Consider the following 20,853-nt stretch of genomic DNA (forward strand, 5'->3'; position numbering starts at 1 on the left):
ACATGGGCGGCACAGTGGTGTAGTGGTTAGCGCTGTCGCCTCACAGCAAGAAGGTCCGGGTTCGAGCCCCGTGGCTGGCGAGGGCCTTTCTGTGTGGAGTTTGCATGTTCTCCCCGTGTCCGCGTGGGTTTCCTCCGGGTGCTCCGGTTTCCCCCACAGTCCAAAGACATGCAGGTTAGGTTAACTGGTGACTCTAAATTGACCGTAGGTGTGAATGTGAGTGTGAATGGTTGTCTGTGTCTATGTGTCAGCCCTGTGATGACCTGGCGACTTGTCCAGGGTGTACCCCGCCTTTCGCCCGTAGTCAGCTGGGATAGGTTCCAGCTTGCCTGCGACCCTGTAGAACAGGATAAAGCGTCTAGAGATAATGAGATGAGATTTAAACATTAATTCACTTATAATTTTATTCTGCTACAATGTGTCCTATTCACTACATATTCTGCCTGACTGACCTAAATTCTAAAAAATAAATAAAATAAAAAATCTAAGTGTCAGCCCTGTGATGACCTGGCGACTTGTCCAGGGTGTACCCCGCCTTTCGCCCGTAGTCAGCTGGGATAGGCTCCAGCTTGCCTGCAACCCTGTAGAACAGGATAAAGCGTCTAGAGATAATGAGATGAGATTTAAACATTAACTCACTTATAATTTTATTCTGCTACAAGCAGAGCACATATTAGTAGCAACACAATGTGTTCATATTGCATAAAGCATGCTTTCTTAAGCAAAGAAAATCATGAGAACTCAACAGCACTCATTTCATAATGTTTCACACCAGACATTTAATAATTTAACTAATGCTAGAACACACATTTAGCCCGAGCACAAAATGCCATCCTATTCACTACATATTCTGCCTGACTGACCTAAATTCTAAAAAATAAATAAAATAAAAAATCAGAGGTTTCACAGAAAAGAGAAAGGCTATATTTTATGTCAAACCACAAAGGATCATAGGAGTAGCCTAACATACCATACACAGCAACATGGGCATAGCCAAAGGGTGTTCGGTTAGTGTGAACCATGACCACACCTCTGGTTACTTCAGTAAGAAATGTATTATTATTTATTATTGCTATCCATCCATCACATTAAATATTTATGTTCATGACGGCACAATCTCAGAAACAGACTGAATAAATATTGCTTTCATGGACAGGTGGCGAGGAAAAAGCCCCTTCTCTCTAAAAAGTATGTAGCAGAATGACTTAGGTTTGCAAAATTGCTTTTGAACAAACCACAAAAGATCTGGAAGATTATCCTTTGGACTGATGAGAACAAGGTGGAGATGTTCGATTATCATGAACAGTACTATATTTGGTGAAAATCAAACAGCATCTTACTGCAGTCACCTCATGCCATCTATAAAGCATGCTGGTGGAGGGGTGATGACTTGGGCTTGTTTTGTAGCCACAAGACCTGGGACGCTTGCAGTCATTGAGACAACGATGAACTCTAGTTTATACCAGAGCATTTATGTCAAATCTAGGGATGGCAGCATTGTGAATTTAAATCCACTCAGAAAAGGAATTCTGCAGCTGCAACAAAAACTGCAGCTGTAACCAGACTGCAACTGCAAAAACCACAAATGCAAATTATAACAAGTGCAACAAGAAGACATAGTCATCTATATCCCCCGCCCTATATACTAACTATATACCAAGTTTCAAGATATTATTTGTCACATTTTTCAAGTTCTGCTGTAGGAAACCAACCCTACCTCTTTACACTGACCTCAGCAGCCCATGGCATAAGCCCACCGGACCTTTGGTCCAGGTGAGCTGAAAATTAAAATTTCTCACATTTCTTAGTATCAAAAGGCACATATACATTACTTAACACATATACCAACTTTCAAGACCATACCACTCATAGTTTTCAAGTTTTGCTCCAGAAACAAAACCTACCCTTAAGACTAACCTGAGAGACCAAGTCTGAAATTGTTTCCATGGAAACATGAAAAATTCTCCTCTCATCTCATCTCATTATCTCTAGCCGCTTTATCCTTCTACAGGGTCGCAGGCAAGCTGGAGCCTATCCCAGCTGACTACGGGCAAAAGGCGGGGTACACCCTGGACAAGTCTCCAGGTCATCACAGGGCTGACACAGACACCCATTCACACCTACGGTCAATTTAGAGTCACCAGTTAACCTAACCTGCATGTCTTTGGACTGTGGGGGAAACCGGAGCACCCGGAGGAAACCCACGCGGACACGGGGAGAACATGCAAACTCCACACAGAAAGGCCCTCGTCAGCCACGGGGCTCGAACCCGGACCTTCTTGCTGTGAGGCGACAGCGCTAACCACTACACCACCGTGCCGCCCACATGAAAAATTAAAATTTCTCAAATTTCTTAGTATGAAAAGGCACATCTACATCACCTTGTTAACATGTATAGACCCTTTTCAGTCACGTGACCTTCGTAAACGCGACCACCATTTTGGACATGTAGCAGACTTCGGCTCGAATTGGTTTGAATGCGAGGAAGGCGACAAACGGAGAACATACAAGAAAAAGGAGCGAGATGCAGAAAACACCTTCGCTATCCAGCGACGTAGGGCATTTACAGGGCGAGCAGAGGGAGAAATAACAACAGTAACGACACATTAGCAACGCCGTACAGAAATAACGGTTTATGGCACAGACCCTTTCGGTTCTCGCTCATCTAGCTGCTACAATGACTGCTTAGACTGCAACAATAATACCTAACACACATTTAAGTATCCGTCGTAAAGACGTGAAACTCGTCGAGTGACGAGTGTGTTCAGTGATAAGCTAACACAATCTAAAAGTAGACATACCATCACACTGCCCTGGCGCTGTGTACAGTTTACCTTCTATGGTTTGTGCACTCACTATTTGCCATTACTTTCTCCAACCGTTGTTAGAGATTACAGGGAACGGCCTGGATTTAAGAGACAAATACATGTTCCTCTTGTTTTGAACACTTAGCCCATGTTTACATTAGACCGTATCAGCGGATCATCAGATTAACGTTTTTAAAAATCCTAGACCCCAAAAAACCACCAGGACCAGATTTTTTGGATCCCTATTTCTTGAAGTTGGCAGCTGATTTTGTAGCAGGGCCACTTGCATATCTTTTCAATCTCACACTGGAAAACAATGAGATACCAAAAATATGGAAATCTGCCTTTGTGCTTCCAGTTCTAAAAGGGGGTGACTCATCTACATTAAACAATTATAGACCCATTTCTAATTTATCTGTACTAGCTAAAGTTCTTGAAAATCTTGTGAGCAACTCACTTAAGGAGTTTTTATACAATAATGCCATCTTATCAACCTACCAATCTGGCTTTAGAAAAAGACACAGTACCATCACAGCTGCAATCAAGGTGGTTAATGACATCACTGTTGCCCTAGATAAGAGGCAACATTGTGCATCACTGTTTATTGATTTATCCAAAGCGTTCGACACAGTTGATCATGATGTTCTAAAACTTAGGTTGCTAAACTCTGGGCTTTCAGAGAATGCCGTTGCTTGGTTTTCAAATTATCTTTGTGATAGGTCACAGTGTGTTAAATATGATGGTCTATGCTCAGAAGTTGTTCCCATCCTCAAGGGTGTCCCTCAGGGGTCTGTACTGGGGCCTCTTCTATTTACTATTTACATAAATAACTTGGGACAAAATGTATCTGATGCAAATTTTCACTTTTATGCTGATGACACAGTCATTTATTGCTGTGCTGTTAACCTAGAAAAGGCTATTGAAAATTTGATAAATGCTTTTACTGTGGTACAAAATAATTTACTTCAGCTGAAACTCATTTTAAATGCTGATAAGACTAAACTAATGCTTTTTACCAGCTCTAAGGTTAGGCCCTTAACTATCCCAAAGGTTGTCACACTTGAGGGTGGTGAAATTGAGATTGTTGATTCTTATAAATACTTGGGAATATTGATTGATGATTCCTTAACTTTTAAGCCTCATGTACAAAACCTAGTGAAAAAGCTGAGACTAAAACTGGGTTTTTATTTCCGTAATAAGTTATGCTTTTCTTTTAATGTAAAAAAGCAACTTGTTGCGGCTACTTTTCTATCCGTACTGGACTATGGTGACCTATTGTATATGCACTCATCTACTCAATGTCTTCTTAAGTTAGATTCTGTTTATCATGCTTCCTTGAGATTCATAACCAACTGCAGAGCTCTTACTCACCACTGTGAGCTCTACTCAAGGGTAGGCTGGCCCTCTTTGACCACTCGTAGGCTCTGTCACTGGTACATATTTATATACAAAGTGATTATTGGGCTGCTCCCATTGTATCTGTGTGAACTCATTAAGCATAAAAACACTGGACAATATGCCCTACGTTCACAGAATCTGATTTTGTTGGATGTCCCAAATGTTCGTACGGAATTAGGAAAGAAGGCTTTTGTATACGCTGCACCTACAGCATGGAACCTGCTTCAAAATGAACTTAAGATGCGCCTATTTATCACTCTGGAAGCTTTTAAATCAAAAATGAATGAAAAGAAAACTGACTCTCTAAGATGCAGATGTTTCTTAAATTATTAGCTAAGCTTATGTCCTCAAACGTTTAATCTGTGTTGTATGTCTGTAAATGATACTAACTTTGTGTTTCAAGCTTGCCGCTGCCTGTCTTGGCCAGGTCTCCCTTGTAAAAGAGGTTTTTAATCTCAATGGGATTTTTTTTTTGTTACCTGGTTAAATAAAGGTTAAATAAAAAATAAATTAAAAGCGATTAGTGTGCACACAGCAACACCAGTACACGATTCGTCTGCACACAGCAACACCAATACACGGATACGCTCGGCTCCGCAGGCATCCTGCGCTCCAAATCACTCCGCCCTGAACAGCGAGTGCCCTCTGGAGGGTGCGCACTCCGGCCCTGCGCAGCTCACACAGCGCGCGAGTGAAGTGCACGAGCCACGATTCGGGACTGAGCCGCTGTGTGTGTGATCCCAGCGCAGATCACTTACCACTCGCAAGTGGAAGGATGGCAAGCCTAAAGACAATCGGTTTTTTTTTTTTGTTACATAGTCAAGAGAGGTGTCGGATCACTGGATCCAGTGTAAATAGCTGCCGGAGCCAACGCCCGAGGTTCCGGAGCGCGCTCCCCCTCAAATTAAGCGCTATTTGTAGGACACTACCTCTGATCTGTCCTACAGTCTACCAACAGCAAAGGAACACAACGCTAGCTTATGTCGTTAGCTAATAGCTACTACAGAAGAACAAAGAGGTTACAATGGGTTATTTTAGCCTATTTGGTTACACACTCGCCGCCACAGAATGTTAACAGCAATGTAATGCCTTTTCTGGCTAATTTTATTCGTCTTACCTCCAACAAAGTGGTCACTGCACAAGTGTTGGTATGCCGAGGGCTGCCAATCTGTTAATGGCCGCTATCCATCTTCTCCGTCAGGATCCGATAAAATGATAACCCTTGCCTTGTTTGTTGATGGTTACTACATCCAGGTGCACAACAATATAGTGGCATGATGGAAGTCTTGCTGAAAATAAACACTTTCTTTGCTGCTGTTCCTCAATGCTGGCTGTGGTAAACTACTGGTAGTACATGTCCAAAATGGCGGCCGTGTTTGTCGTGACGTCACGTGAAAAGGGTCCATACCAAATTTCAAATCCGTATCATGAATAGTTTTGGATATATGCTCTGGAAATGAACATTGCTCTTAGAAACTAAGTGAAAATCTATTTTCTATGTAAAAATTTGAATTTTTTTTTCAAAAATCCAAACTAGCAAAATACACCAGTTCACATGTTGCTTGATATGTATACAAAGTTTCATGAAGATATCTTCAGTAGTTGTAAAGATATGGCTCAGAAGCGAAAACATGACCAGACAGACGAACAGCCAGATGGACGGACAGAACCTGTTTCTATATCTCCTGCCAAACTTCGTTTGGGCAGGGGATAACAAGAACTACTTTGTGAAATGTTTACACACCAGCTTGCTAACTCGAATGCACATGTTAATCAAAGGCATTTGAATGAGCTGACATCCAGACAGTCAAAATGCATTAACACAATATTTTATAAATTTCGCTACATTGTCATCATCACTGGTGAACCCAATCCAGGTTTGTGGCGAACCATGCTTGGTTGACTTGGCCAGAATTTCAGCAGTCAGGTGGCCAGTTCCTTTCTGCACACTCACACATGGGCAGTTTAGAGTAGCCAGTTAATCAAACTGCATGTCTTTGGACTGTGGGGGAAACCAGAGCACCCGGAGGAAACCCACACAGACACAATATGCAAACTCCACACAGAAAGGCCCCTGTTGGCCACTGGGGCCAACCAGAACCTTCTTGCTGTGAGGCGATAGTGCTAACCACTACACTACTGTACTGCGAACTTCACTACATTTCACTGCAAATTTTCAGTTACACTGAAAAGGATCAGTTTTATTTTATTCATTCATTGTCCTGTATCTTCAGTAACCACTTCATCCTGGTCAGGGAAGTGGTGGGTCCAGAACCTATCCCAAGAACGTACAGTGGTGCTTGAAAGTTTGTGAACCTTTTAGAATTTTCTATATTTCTGCATAAATATGACCTAAAACATCATCAGATTTTCACACAAGTCCTAAAAGTAGATAAAGAGAACCCAGTTAAACAAATGAGACAAAATATTATACTTGGCCATTTATTTATTGAGGAAAATGATCCAATATTACATATCTGAGTGGCAAAAGTATGTGAACCTTTGCTTTCAGTATCTGGTGTGACCCCCTTGTGCAGCAATAATTGTAACTAAACGTTTCTGGTAACTGTTGATCGGTCCTGCACACCGCCTTGGAGGAATTTTAGCCCATTCCTCCGTACAGAACAGCTTCAACTCTGGGATGCTGGTGGGTTTCCTCACATGAACTGCTCGCTTCAGGTCCTTCCACAACATTTAGATTGGATTAAGGTCACGACTTTGACTTGGCCATTCCAAGACATTAACTTTATTCTTCTTTAGCCATTCTTTGGTAGAACGACTTGTGTGCTTAGGGTCATTGTCTTGCTGCATGAGCCACCTTCTCTTGAGATTCAGTTCATGGACAGATGTCCTGACATTTTTCTTTCAGAATTTGCTGGTATAATTCAGAATTCATCGTTCCATCAATGATGGCAAGCCATCCTGGCCCAGATGCATCAAAACAGGCCCAAACCATGATACTACCACCACCATGTTTCACAGATGGGATAAGGTTCTTATGCTGGAATGCAGTGTTTTCCTTTCTCCAAACATAATGCTTCTCATTTAAACCAAAAAGTTCTATTTAGGTCTCATCCATCCACAAAACATTTTTCCAATAGCCTTCTGGCTTGTCCATGTGATCTTTAGCAAACTGCAGACGAGCAGCAATGTTCTTTTTGGAGAGCAGTGGCTTTCTCCTTGCAACCCTGCCATGCACACCATTGTTGTTCAGTGTTCTCCTGATGCTGGTGTGGGTGTAATCAGTTAATTATTGAAATTAAGTGATCAATCTCGTTAAATCAGTCTCATTAAATTTTGAAGGTCAATAATTAAAATGAATCAATCCCATTGAATCATTTAATTTGACTCGTTTGAATTGAATCATACCATAGAATCAGTCTCATTTGAAGTGAGTCATTCAGTGAATCATTTAGTGAATCATTTAGTGAATCATACCATTAATACTGGTGCTTAATAATAAATTACCAAACAGCTAAATTATGGTATATTTCCAAATTATTACGATCACTCACCATATTACATAACATATGCACCCTTTTTGAATTCTTTGAGAAGATTGGGGACTTCAGATATTGTTGTTCACACAAATAAACACAGTTTGTTTAATAAATGAATTTATTACACAAAGATAAAAATAATAAATCAATATATACAAGCAGTGAGGTGGGTGTGTGTGTGTAGGACTTGACCATGTGTTTAGCCTCGTGTAGCTAACTACACGTGGTGGAGGCCTAGCTTGTTGGTAGCTAAACAAAAGAATGTTATCTAAACAGAACAAAGGATTAGCTCTGTGTTTAGCCTTGTGTTGCTAGTGTGTGTTTGCTAAAGGCCCTATGGCCTAGCTAAAGTGTGTTTGTTAGGCCTGGTGTGGCCTACTGAGCACGTGTTGCTAAAGACAAAGGGAAACTGTAGCTAACCCACTAGCTCATAACCATACTGAATCCACTGAAATCTTAATGAGATCAAGATGTATAATAATGAAATTATAATGTTAGTAAGAATAAAAGAGAGAGACGCATGCGCAGCCTATCTATTAAACAATTGAAAATAGAGCCAAAATAAATCAACACGCTGCGGGTCTAACAGTGTAACAGATAAACCTGGGTTTAAATTCACACTATTTCAAATAAAAGCAAATTCCTAAGACTATCTTAATTATGCCCAAATGCCAAAATCTTACTTAATCCTGCCTTTAGCAAGATATGAAGAACTATTCGCCGGTGTAGTTTCGGGCCTCGCCGTGGGAGCACGTGAGCCGCCCGTGATGGAGGCGGAGAAAACTTTCGGGTCCAGCGGAGCACTTGGGTGGTTCCCGTGGAAAGCAGAGGATTCTTGGTCCGAACCTCAGCGTTCGTGAGGAAAAGTCTCTGATCAGAATAAGATGCACAGCGCTTTTGAGTTAAAAAGGATTCAATCGCTTCTTAACTTTTAACTGCCTGGGCTGCAGTCATGACGTCACTTCTAATGCAAGTAAACCGGTTATAACTCAGGTTGAGTTTAAAGATCGCGCGACTCTAGAGTTTACCTTTGCCAAGGGTAAGTAAGAAAATCGCGCTGAGTGATGGATCTTGCAAGAAAGAAGACGTCTTTTTGGGTGGAGAGCGCCTCTTTATACGTCCAGATTCATCGGAAGCCAGACGTGAGAGACAAAGATGGGGGAGCTTCCGCTTGGATTTATGCGTGCATGGCAGACTGACGTAGGTGATCCCGCCCACGCGTGACGTAGGTCACACGGAAGTTGCCTGGGAATTGTAGTTCTGACACAAGATGGCGGCATGATACCTACACTGGACTCATGAACATTAACATTAGCCAATGTGAGCGAGGCCTTCAGTTGCTTAGAAGTTATCCTGGGGTCCTTTGTGACCTCACCGACTATTACACGCCTTGCTCTTGGAATGATCTTTGTTGGTCGACCACTCCTGGGGAGGGTAACAATGGTCTTGAATGTCCTCCATTTGTACACAATCTGTCTGACTGTGGCTTGGTGGAGTCCAAACTCTTTAGAGATGGCTTTGTAACCTTTTCCAGCCTGATGAGCATCAACAACGCTTTTTCTGAAGTCCTCAGAAATCTCCTTTGTTTGTGCCATGATACACTTCCACAAACGTGTTGTGAAGATCAGACTTTGATAGATCCCTGTTCTTTAAATAAAACAGGGTGCCCACTCACACCTGATTGTCATCCCATTGATTGAAAACACCTGACTCTAATTTCACTTTCAAATTAACTGCTAATCCTAGAGGTTCACATACTTTTGCCACTCACAGATATGTAATATTGGACCATTTTCCTCAATAAATAAATGACCAAGTATAATATTTTTTTGTCTCATTTGTTTAACTGGGTTCTCTTTATCTACTTTTTGGACTTGTGTGAAAATCTGATGATGTTTTAGGTCATATTTATGCAGAAATATAGAAAATTCTAAAAGGTTCACAAACTTTCGAGCACCACTGTACGTTCTTGGGATAGGTTCCGGACCCACCACTTCCCTGACCAGGATGAAGTGGTTACTGAAGATACAGGACAATGAATGAATAAAATAAAACTGATCCTTTTCAGTGTAACTGAAAATTTGATGATGATTTAGGTCATATTTATGCAGAAATATAGAAAATTCTAAAGGGTTCACAAACCTTCAAGCACCACTGTACACATATTCACATACTCATTCACACTTGGGGCAATTTAGAGTCGCCACCCCACCTACTGACATGCATTTGAAGGTGGGATGAAACTGGAAAACCCAGAAGAAACCCATGCAGACACAGAGAGAACACACACAGATATTCTACACAGCCAGTGGACCCTGGAGCTATGGGGTGGCAATGCTGTGCCACCAAGGTGGATTTTTTTTTCTTTAAAAATACACTTAAGTATAACAGTATAAAATATTGCCCAGTTGACTCTTTCTTCATTCCAATGTTTTAATATAGCTGTAAAAAATGTTGACGCACTGAAACACAAAAGCCATATAAAAATGATAGGAAAAGCAATAAAACTTGATCAAACTGCAAGCAAATGGAAAGCATAACAATAAAAAAGGGACTGGAAACTATACCTAGAAAAAGAGTTTAAATGTTTAAAGAGACACAGATAAGGCAGAAGGATATTATAAGTGCCTCTGATGTCAGAAACAAATAAGATCTTTTGAACAGCTTTGCCCTAACCACAGTGAAGTGAACAGCAGGCGAGGCAGCAGGGTTACCTTTTAACAAACATCTTTGCCAGCTTTTAAGCACGGGCGCTTTAAGCTGCAGGGAAATGCTTCTTACACAAATCCCGAGCTCAAGAGTGAAACTCGGCGTACATAATTAACCAAATAACCTGCCCTGGGAGCAGAGAGAGAGAGAGAGAGAGAGAGAGAGAGAGGTTTTTCTTTTGCTCATTTGATAACAGGACTACCCTGAGGTATTGGAAAATGTTAACTATAAAGGAGTCCATGTGTACATGAGGATATAGACACATATTCATACACTTTACACGTGTTCATTGCCTTGGTGAATGGTCATATTAACAACAAGGAAAGTGTAACTGAGCCGGCCTATATCCGTGAATTGGCAATTACACTTACCTACTTTCTGCAGAGCCTCCACAGTAATAGATAATGGGATAAGTGAATTACTGATTACCTTTTAACCATACACCGGCCCCTCATGCTACTGTCTATTAGCTGCACGCATCTCAGCTTTCTCAAAGACTTCCATTAACTGCACAAATTGCAACAGTGATGTGACAATTTCTGTGATAGGATATTAAAATGCAAATGCTCTGTATTAAAATGTATACTGCGATAGCTGATGACCTGTTCCTACCCTGCAACCTTTTCCTCTCCGCTCCAGCATGTAGCATTTTCACTGATAAAGAATCTGCTCACCTTAAACCTTCAACAACTGAACATGTCTTTTCTGTCTGACACTGGACACTGCACAGCATGGTTAAAAAAAAAAATCACAGACCTTCTCAAGCTTCAGAATCGGCTTGCTTTTCCGTTGCCTTATTGCTTTTCATTTTTACCATTTATTCTTTGTCATTTCTATTCTGCTGACTGAATCAGCAACCAGGATAATGGTGCACGCTGAAGAACTGAAAAGGTTTAATATAAGCAGGCTGGAATCTCTTATGAGCTGAGGGTTTAGTTTGAACTTCAAATCAACAGAAGAGGTTACTATCTGCAGAGTCCACACACACACATGCACGCACAAAGATGTAATGGAATGAAACAAGAAGACAGAGATAGGAGATTTTAAAGCAAGCATATATTTCCTAGTGATGATGGTTGACAGCCCACAGGGGTCTTTCCTTTTATGTGAAAGATTTCTCTTTGGAATTCACTAGTGAAGCTCGGCCGACTCCTTCACTAATAGTGCCTGTGACAGGCACAGCAGCTTCCGTGCCCAGCGAAATGACAATTTAATTAAATGCTACAAAGCATTCAGAAGAACAGCACAAAGTGTGAGAAATCGCAGAGGAGCATGAGTTTAAGAAGCCACACTGCAAAAAAACTGAAAACTGAATTTGAGGAGAATACTATTGACAAGACATCTTGGAATAAGTTGGTTACAATCTAGAACTAGTTTTAATAATCTTAGAGTTGGTGTCTTGTATTCTTCTAATAGGAAAAGCCAGATCGTTTCAACTATATTCAAGATATTCTAACTTGTTAAGATATCATTTTTGCAGTGTAGAAGAAAACAAGACACCAATGCTGAGATTATTAAAACTAGTTCTAGATTGTAACCAACTTATTCCAAGATGTCTTGTCAATAGTATTAAGGAATTTTCTCCTCAAATTCAGTTTTCAGTTTTTTGCAGTGCATACACTCGCATTAAACATAACAGGGCGACGCAGAAGGCTGCCTCATGGGACACAGATAAAGCCTAGACCTCAGTAAGACTCAGCATGATTTTAACGGGATTGCAAAACGTAGACCATCAGTTTCAATTTCTAATCTACGTCAAAAGAAACTGGTCTACTCACATTGGTGGGCGATATGGCAAATCATATGGCAAGACATTTTTATTCTTTTGTTATTACAACCCCAATTCCAAAAAAATTGGGACACAACATAAATAAAAACAGAATGTACAGATTTGCAAATCATGGAAACCCTATATTTCATTGAAAATAGTACAAAGACAACATATCAAATGTTGAAACTGATACATTTTATTGTTTTTTGAAAAATATATGCTCATTTTGAATTTGATGTCAGCAACACATTTCCAAAAAGTTGGGACGGGGCAACAAAAGACTGAAAAAGTTGTGTAATGCTTAAAAAAAATTGGTTAATTGGCAACAGATCATTAACATGATTGGATATAAAAAGAGCATCCCAGAGAAACGGAGTCTCTCAGAAGTAAAGATGGGGAGGAGTTGACCGCTCTGTGAAAGACTGCATGGGCAAACAGTGCAATAATTTAAGAATACCGGTCCTCAATGTAAAATTGCAAATAATTTGGGGATCACATCATCTGTGGTACACAATATCATTAAAATATTCAGAGAATCTGGAGAAATCTCTGTATGCAAGAGACAAGGCTGAAAACTGACATTGGATATCCGTGATCTTCAGGCCCCCAGGCAACACTGCATTAAAAGCAGATACGTGTCTGTCATGGAAATCACTGTATGGGCTCAGGAACACTTCAGAAAACCATCATCTGTGAAAACAGTTCATTACTGCATCCACAAATGCAAGTTAAAACCATATATAAACAATATCCAGAAACACCGCCACCTTTTCTGGGCCCGAGCTCTTTTACGATGGACTGAGGCGAAGTGGAAAATTGCCCCAAGGTCTGATGAATCAAAAGTAGAAATTCTTTTTAGAAATCATGGACACCATGTCCTCCAGGCTAAAGAGGAGAGGGATCATCCGGCTTGTTATGTGCACAGTGCACAGTTTAAAAGCCAGTATCTGTGATGGTATGAGGGTGCATTAGTGCACATGACATGGGTAGCTTGTACATCTGGGAAGGCATCATTAATGCTGAATGATATATACACGTTTCAGAGCAATATGCTGCCATCCAGACAAAATCGTTTTCAGGGAAGGCCTTCCTTCTTTCAGCAAGACAATGCCAAACCACTTTCTACACATATTAAAACTGCATGGCTCTGTAGTAAAAGAGTCTGGGTGCTAAACTGGCCTGTCTGCAGTCTAGACTTGCCTCCCATTTAAAACATTTGGTGCATTATGAAGTGCAAAATATAACAAAGGAGACCCTGAACTGTTGAGCAACTGAAATTGTATATCAGGCAAGAATGGGACAACATTTCAATTTCAAAACTACAGCAATTGGTCTCCTTAGTTCCCAAAAGTTTACAGAGTGTTGTTAAAAGTAGAGGTGACGCAACACAGTGGTAAACATGCCCCTGTCCCAACTTTTTTTGAAACATGTTGCTGACATCAAATTCAAAATGAGCATATATTTTTCAAATAAACAATAAAGTTTCTCAGTTTCAACATTTGATATTTTGTCTTTGTACTATTTTCAATTAAATATAGGGTTTCCATGATATTGCAAATCTTCACATTCTGTTTTTATTTACAGTTTACACAGCGTCCCAACGTTTTTGGAATTGGGGTTGTATTTAGTAAGAAATGGAAGGAAAATTGAAATAACTGCTGCATCTAATTAGCCACTTGTACTGTACTGATGGAATTTGTCAGTTTTATACGAGTGCTTATATGATATTAGGCTTATATGATACTTGTATACCATAATTTTAACATATTATAATATCAATATCACATCATTGTCATATTGAATAGTGTCAAGTCCTGGTGGGCTTCTGCAGAGAGAGAGAGAGAGAGAGAGAGAGAGAGAGATGCTCACTGTTCATGTTTCATTTCCCTCCCTTGACTTTCTATTTACATTGACATGAGCCTTTGTAATTCTAGTTTTGTCTCCGCCCTGTCTTGTCATTGCTATATTACCCAATTGTATGCAGTTGTCTTGTGTTTGTTCATAATTACTCTGGAAATTTATGTTACCAGAAAGTCATACACCACAAACTCAGGAACTAAAAAAAAAAAGAGCTTTTTTCATGTTGTCTACAACCCCGATTCCAAAAAAGCTGGGACAAAGTACAAATTGTAAATAAAAATGGAATGCAATAATTTACAAATCTCAAAACCTGATATTGTATTCACAATAGAACATAGACAACATATCAAATGTTGAAAGTGAGACATTTTGAAATTTCATGCCAAATATTGGCTCATTTGAAATTTCATGACAGCAACACATCTCAAAAAAGTTGGGACAGGGGCAATAAGAGGCTGGAAAAGTTAAAGGCACAAAACAGGAACAGCTGGAGGACCAAATTGCAACTCATTAGGTCAATTGGCAACTCATTAGGTCAATTGGCAATAGGTCATTAACATGACTGGGTATAAAAAGAGCATCTTGGAGTGGCAGCGGCTCTCAGAAGTAAAGCTGGGAAGAGGATCACCAATCCCCCTAATTCTGCGCTGACAAATAGTGGAGCAATATCAGAAAGGAGTTTGACAGTGTAAAATTGCAAAGAGTTTGAACATATCATCTACAGTGCATAATATCATCAAAAGATTCAGAGAATCTGGAAGAATCTCTGTGCGTAAGGGTCAAGGCCGGAAAACCATACTGGGTGCCCGTGATCTTCAGGCCCTTAGACGGCACTGCATCACATACAGGCATGCTTCTGTATTGGAAATCACAAAATGGGCTCAGGAATATTTCCAGAGAACATTATCTGTGAACACAATTCACCGTGCCATCCGCCATTGCCAGCTAAAACTCTGTAGTTCAAAGAAGAAGCCGTATCTAAACATGATCCAGAAGCGCAGACATCTTCTCTGGGCCAAGGCTCATTTAAAATGGACTGTGGCAAAGTGGAAAACTGTTCTGTGGTCAGACGAATCAAAATTTGAAGTTCTTTATGGAAATCAGGGACGCCGTGTCATTCGGACTAAAGAGGAGAAGGACAACCCAAGTTGTTATCAGCGCTCAGTTCAGAAGCCTGCATCTCTGATGGTATTGGGTTGCATTAGTGCATGTGGCATGGTCAGCTTACACATCTGGAAAGACACCATCAATGCTGAAAGGTATAGCCAAGTTCTAGAGCAACATATGCTCCCATCCAGACGACGTCTCTTTCAGGGAAGACCTTGCATTTTCCAACATGACAATGCCAAACCACATACTGCATCAATTACAGCATCATGGCTGCGTAGAAGAAGGGTCCGGGTACTGAACTGGCCAGCCTGCAGTCCAGATCTTTCACCCATAGAAAACATTTGGCGCATCATAAAACGGAAGATACGACAAAAAAGACCTAAGACAGTTGAGCAACTAGAATCCTACATTAGACAAGAATGGGTTAACATTCCTATCCCTAAACTCGAGCAACTTGTCTCCTCAGTCCCAGACGTTTACAGACTGTTGTAAAGAGAAAAGGGGATGTCTCACAGTGGTAAACATGGCCTTGTCCCAACTTTTTTGAGATGTGTTGTTGTCATTAAATTTAAAATCACCTAATTTTTCTCTTTAAATGATACATTTTCTCAGTTTAAACATTTGATATGTCATCTATGTTCTATTCTGAATAAAATATGGAATTTTGAAACATCCACATCATTGCATTCTGTTTTTATTTACAATTTGTACTTTGTTCCAACTTTTTTGGAATTGGGGTTGTATTTTTTTTTCATGTTGTCCACTTTTTCCCCCAACAAAGACCACTCGAACACACCACATCGTAGCAGGCTTGTAGTACTCAAGTCCAGGACTTGGATTCAAGTCTGACTCGTGCCATAATTTTAAGGATTCATGACTTGACATGGACTTGATCACTGATGACTCGGATTAGTACATTAACTGCATTCGGACTCATAAATTGGAGACGAGGACTCTGATTTTTTCTTTATTTTTTTGTAACATGCCATAATAATTTGGCATAAGATATTTATACCTACATTAATTTTTATACAAATTTTGTGCAAGAGAATACACATTCACCTTTTCATACGTCATGTTCAGGAACAAACTAACGTTAATGGTGCTAAAATTCCTGGAGAGAAACCCCTAGGGTTGTCTGCTTTGCTTATACAGACTTCTCGTGCAGTGGGAAAAAAATGCACTGCTATGTGTTCCATGTGTCGAAGAACTATTGAGGAAACGACAGGGACAACCTCGAACTTCAATCGTCATTTGGGAAGACTACACCCAGAGAAGTAAGTGACACGCTATGTTCATTGCCCTGTTGATAGCGGGCCTTGCTGACTGATGAAGTCAAGTCAAGTCAAGTCAACTTTATTGTCAAATATGCTATACATGCTCGACATACAGCACAGATGAAATATCAGTCCTCTCTGACCCACGGTGCAAACTGGCAATGCAATAAATAAAAATAGAATAATTGAAAAAACAAACAATATAAACAGTATAAACACTCTAGATAGGAACTAGACAGACTAAACACTCAAACAATATAAACAGAATAAATAAACAGTATAAACACTAGATAAGAACAAGACAGACTAAACACTCAAACAGACAATATAAACAGTATAAACACTCTAGATATTAACTAGACTAAACACTCATATATACGGTACACACACACACACACACACACACACACATAAATTGGTACAAATAACCAAACAGTCAAGGGCACTTGAGGTATAGCAGGTAAACATGAAACATGAAATAAGCAGAATAAACAAACTAGCAGCTGTTAAGGTGAGGTAGTGCGGAATAGTGCAAATGGGCGAGGTAAAGTGAGATGTGCGGTCCCTGAGTTCAGTGTGTTAATGAACGATGAGATGTATGTATGTGTGTGTGTGTGTGTGTGTGTGTGTGTGTGTGTGTGTGTGTGTTGGGGGGGGAACTGTGAGGATGACATGTCAGATGCTGAAGGGGGGTGTGCGAGCAGAATCTGTGGCAGGGGGCAGAGGGGGGAGGAGGGGCAGAACAGGGAGGGAGTTGAGCCTCCTGACCGCCTGGTGAAAGAAACTGTTTTTGAGCCTGCTGGTTTTGGCCCGGAGACTCCGCAGTCTCCTCCCCGACAGCAGCAGGCTGAAGAGGCTGTGAGATGGGTGGGTGGGGTCACCTGCAATCCTGATGGCTTTGCGGGTGAGGTGGGAGTTATATATATCCATAAGAGAAGGGAGAGAGACACCAATGATCTTCTCAGCTGCTCTCACGATGTGCTGCAGAGTCTTGCAGCAGGACACGGTGCAGGCGCCGTACCACACGGTGATGCAGCTGGTCAGGATGTTCTCGATGGTGCCTCTGTAGAATGTGTGCATGATGGGGGCCGGGACTCTTGCTCTCCTCAGTTTGCGGAGGAAGTACAGACGCTGTTGGGCTTTTTTGGCCAGTGATGTGGTGTTGTTGTTCCAGTACAGGTCTTCAGAGATGTGCACACCCAGAAACTTGGTGCTGCTCACCCTCTCCACTGCAGCACCGTCGATAGATAGTGGAGCATGCTGGGTGTGCTCTCTCCTGAAGTCCACAACAATCTCCTTCGTCTTCTCCACGTTCAGACGGAGATTGTTGTCCTTGCACCACATGGCCAAGCGGCTCACCTCACTCCTGTAGATTGTCTCATCGCCGTTGTTGATGAGACCCACCACAGTCATGTCATTCGCAAACTTAATGAAGATACTTGAGCTGGATGTTGGTGTGCAGTCGTGGGTCAGCAAAGTGAAGAGGAGGGGGCTTAGCACACATCCTTGGGGGGCCCCCGTGTTTAGTGTGATGGTGCTGGAGGAGTTGCTGCCGACCCGTACAGTCTGTGGTCTCCCCGTCAGGAAGTCCAGCAGCCAGTTGCACAGGGAGGTGTTGAGTCCCAGCTGGTCCAGTTTGTGAATGAGCTGCTGAGGAATGATTGTGTTGAATGCTGAGCTAAAGTCTATGAACAGCATTCTGACATATGAGTCTTTTGTCTCCAGGTGGGTGAGGGCTGAGTGGAGGGCAGTGGAGATGGCATCATCGGTTGAACGGTTGGATTGATATGCAAACTGAAAAGGATCCAGGGCGGGGGGGAGGGCAGACTTGATATGCCTCATGACTAGCCGCTCGAAGCACTTCATGAGGATGGGAGTGAGTGCGACAGGGCGGTAGTCATTGAAGCAGGAGGGAGACTGCTTCTTCGGGACCGGGATGATGGTGGTGGCTTTGAGGCACGTGGGGACAACATCCTGGCTCAACGAGATGTTGAAGATGTCTGTAAAGACATCTGTGAGCTCCTCGGCACAGTCTCTCAGGACACGACCAGGAATGTTATCAGGACCTGGGTCTTTTCGTACATTTGTCGTCCTGAGAGCTCTCCTCATGCTGTCTGGGGACAGCGTCAACACCTGGTCACCGGGAGGTGGTGGGGTCTTCTTTGCCATGGTGCTGTTGTCTGCCTCAAAGCGAGCGAAGAAGTTGTTCAACTGATTCAGCAGAGACGTGGAGTTGTCATAGGTCTGTGGCGAGGGCTTGTAGTCTGTGATGGTCTGAAACCCCCACCACAGGTTCCTGGTGTCTCTGCTGTTGTTGAAATGGTCAGCAATGTGCCTGGAATACTGTCTCTTGGCCACCCTGATGCCTCATGACAGATTGGCCCTAGCTGTCCTCAGGCCCACCTCGTCCCCAGCTCTGAAGGCGGCATTCCGAGCCCACAGGAGCCTATAGACTTCCCCTGTCAGCCATGGCTTCTGATTGGCCCGAATGGAGACGGTTCTGGTGACCGTAATGTCGTCCATGCACTTCCTCATGTAGGCAGTGACGGTCTCTGTGTATTCCTGGAGATCTGTGGTGTTGTTGTAGGTGGCCGCCTGTCTGAACATGCTCCAGTCAGTGGTGGAAAAACAGTCCTGGAGTGCCTCCTAGCTCGCGTTAACCCTCTCTCATGTTATTTGCCCTGTTGATAGCGGGACTTGTGTCGGACTCGACTTGGATCAGTGTTGGACTCAACTTGACTCGGATCAATAGTAGACTTGACTCGGACTCAACTCAAAATTTTCTTTAATGACTTGGACTTGAACACTGGGGACTCCAGACTGGACTCGGACTCAGTGTTTAGTGACTCGACTACAACACTGCATCGTAGTCACCACCTCTGAACTTATATTCATGAACTTCTGAGGTGGACTTCAAGGCAGCAGAAGTCTAAGCCTTGTTTACTTCATTTCCATGTTCTGTGTTTCCTGGTTTTAATGCTTTCCTGTTTTTCTCATTTTGACATATGGACTATGCCATGGCCTAAAGGTTAGTGATGCAGCTTTGGGACCAAAAGGTCACTTGTTCAATTCTCTGGACCAGCAGGAATGGCTGAAGTGCCCTTGAGCAAGGCATCTAACCCCCAACTGCTCCCTGAGCTGCTCTGGGTATGTTGTATGTTGCTCTGGATAAGAACATCTGCTAAATGCCTCTAATTTAGTGTAACGCTAGTTTGATGCTGCCTGCCTGTTCCCTGAACAGATTGTGAACGCTGACAATGATTACTGTATCTGCCCTAATAAACAGCACTCTGAGGATACACACAAATGTCCTGCCTTTCAGTACTGCATGTTATAGAGCTTTTAAAGACTTTGAAATTTTGTTCTATCCTGATCAGGGACACGCTGTGGATCTGGAGTGGGGCTGAGTACGAGGTGGAAATACACCTTGGATGAGACACCAGTTCACTGTACATGCACACTAAATAATATTCATAAATACTAAAAACCATCCATCCATCCGACTTCATAACAAGAACAGAAACAAAAGCACATGGCAAAACATACGGTAAAAAGAAGCACAAGGAGTTCAAAGATTAAACTCAAGCAGCACTCACTTCACTGGGAAACTTACCCACACTGAGTGGGACACTGTTTATTCTGGTACTAGACAATTTGGGACATGGTAAAAGTTTTCATGACTTTGGGGATATAATTATCTCCTGTTGTGTTATGAAAGAAAAAGTTATTGTGCACAATGACATGACCATTACAGCTTATGGTTTAGCTAGAACAGCTGGTTTGATCACGCTGTGACTGACAGAGCCACCAGCAGTGTCCATGCACTGCCCACGTGTACCTGTGCCCATTCTGTGGAGTCATAAACAGCATCAATGCTACATAACGTACTAGTCACCTAGTTTTAGCTAGATAGCAAACTTGTACTCACACACTCTCTTTTTCTCCACTGACAGACTTTTGGCTCTCTTCTGTCACTGTGTAATCTGACTTCTTTAAAACGCCTAAAGCAATGAGCTGGCATACGAATATAAACTTCCCTCAAGACCAGACGTTCCTGCAGGCTTGTAGTACTTGAGTCTGACTTGTTCCCTAATTTTAAGGACTCGTAACTTGACATGGACTTGAGCACTGATGACTTGGGCTCAGACTTGGGCATTAACTGCATTTGGACTCGTAAATTGGAGACGAGGACTCTGATTTTTTCTTTATTTTTTTGTAACATGCCATAATAATTTGGCATAAGATATTTATACCTACATTAATTTTTATACAAATTTTGTGCAAGAGAATACACATTCACCTTTCATATGTCATGTTCAGGAACAAACTAACGTTAATGGTGCTAAAATTCCTGGAGAGACTTCTCGTGCAGTGGGAAAAAATGCACTGCTACGGTATGTGTTCCATGTGTAGAAGAACTA

General features: G+C 41.8%; 1 protein-coding gene across 2 annotated transcripts in view; it reads right to left on the reverse strand.

Annotated features, from left to right (window-relative positions):
• LOC132896951 (kelch domain-containing protein 8B-like) overlaps positions 1-20,853 on the reverse strand; it is a 314,670-nt gene that overhangs the window by 64,524 nt on the left and 229,293 nt on the right. The gene's annotated exons all lie outside the window — the stretch shown is intronic.

This window comes from Neoarius graeffei, chromosome 13 (assembly GCF_027579695.1).
Source record: "Neoarius graeffei isolate fNeoGra1 chromosome 13, fNeoGra1.pri, whole genome shotgun sequence".
Classification (NCBI taxonomy): domain Eukaryota; kingdom Metazoa; phylum Chordata; class Actinopteri; order Siluriformes; family Ariidae; genus Neoarius; species Neoarius graeffei.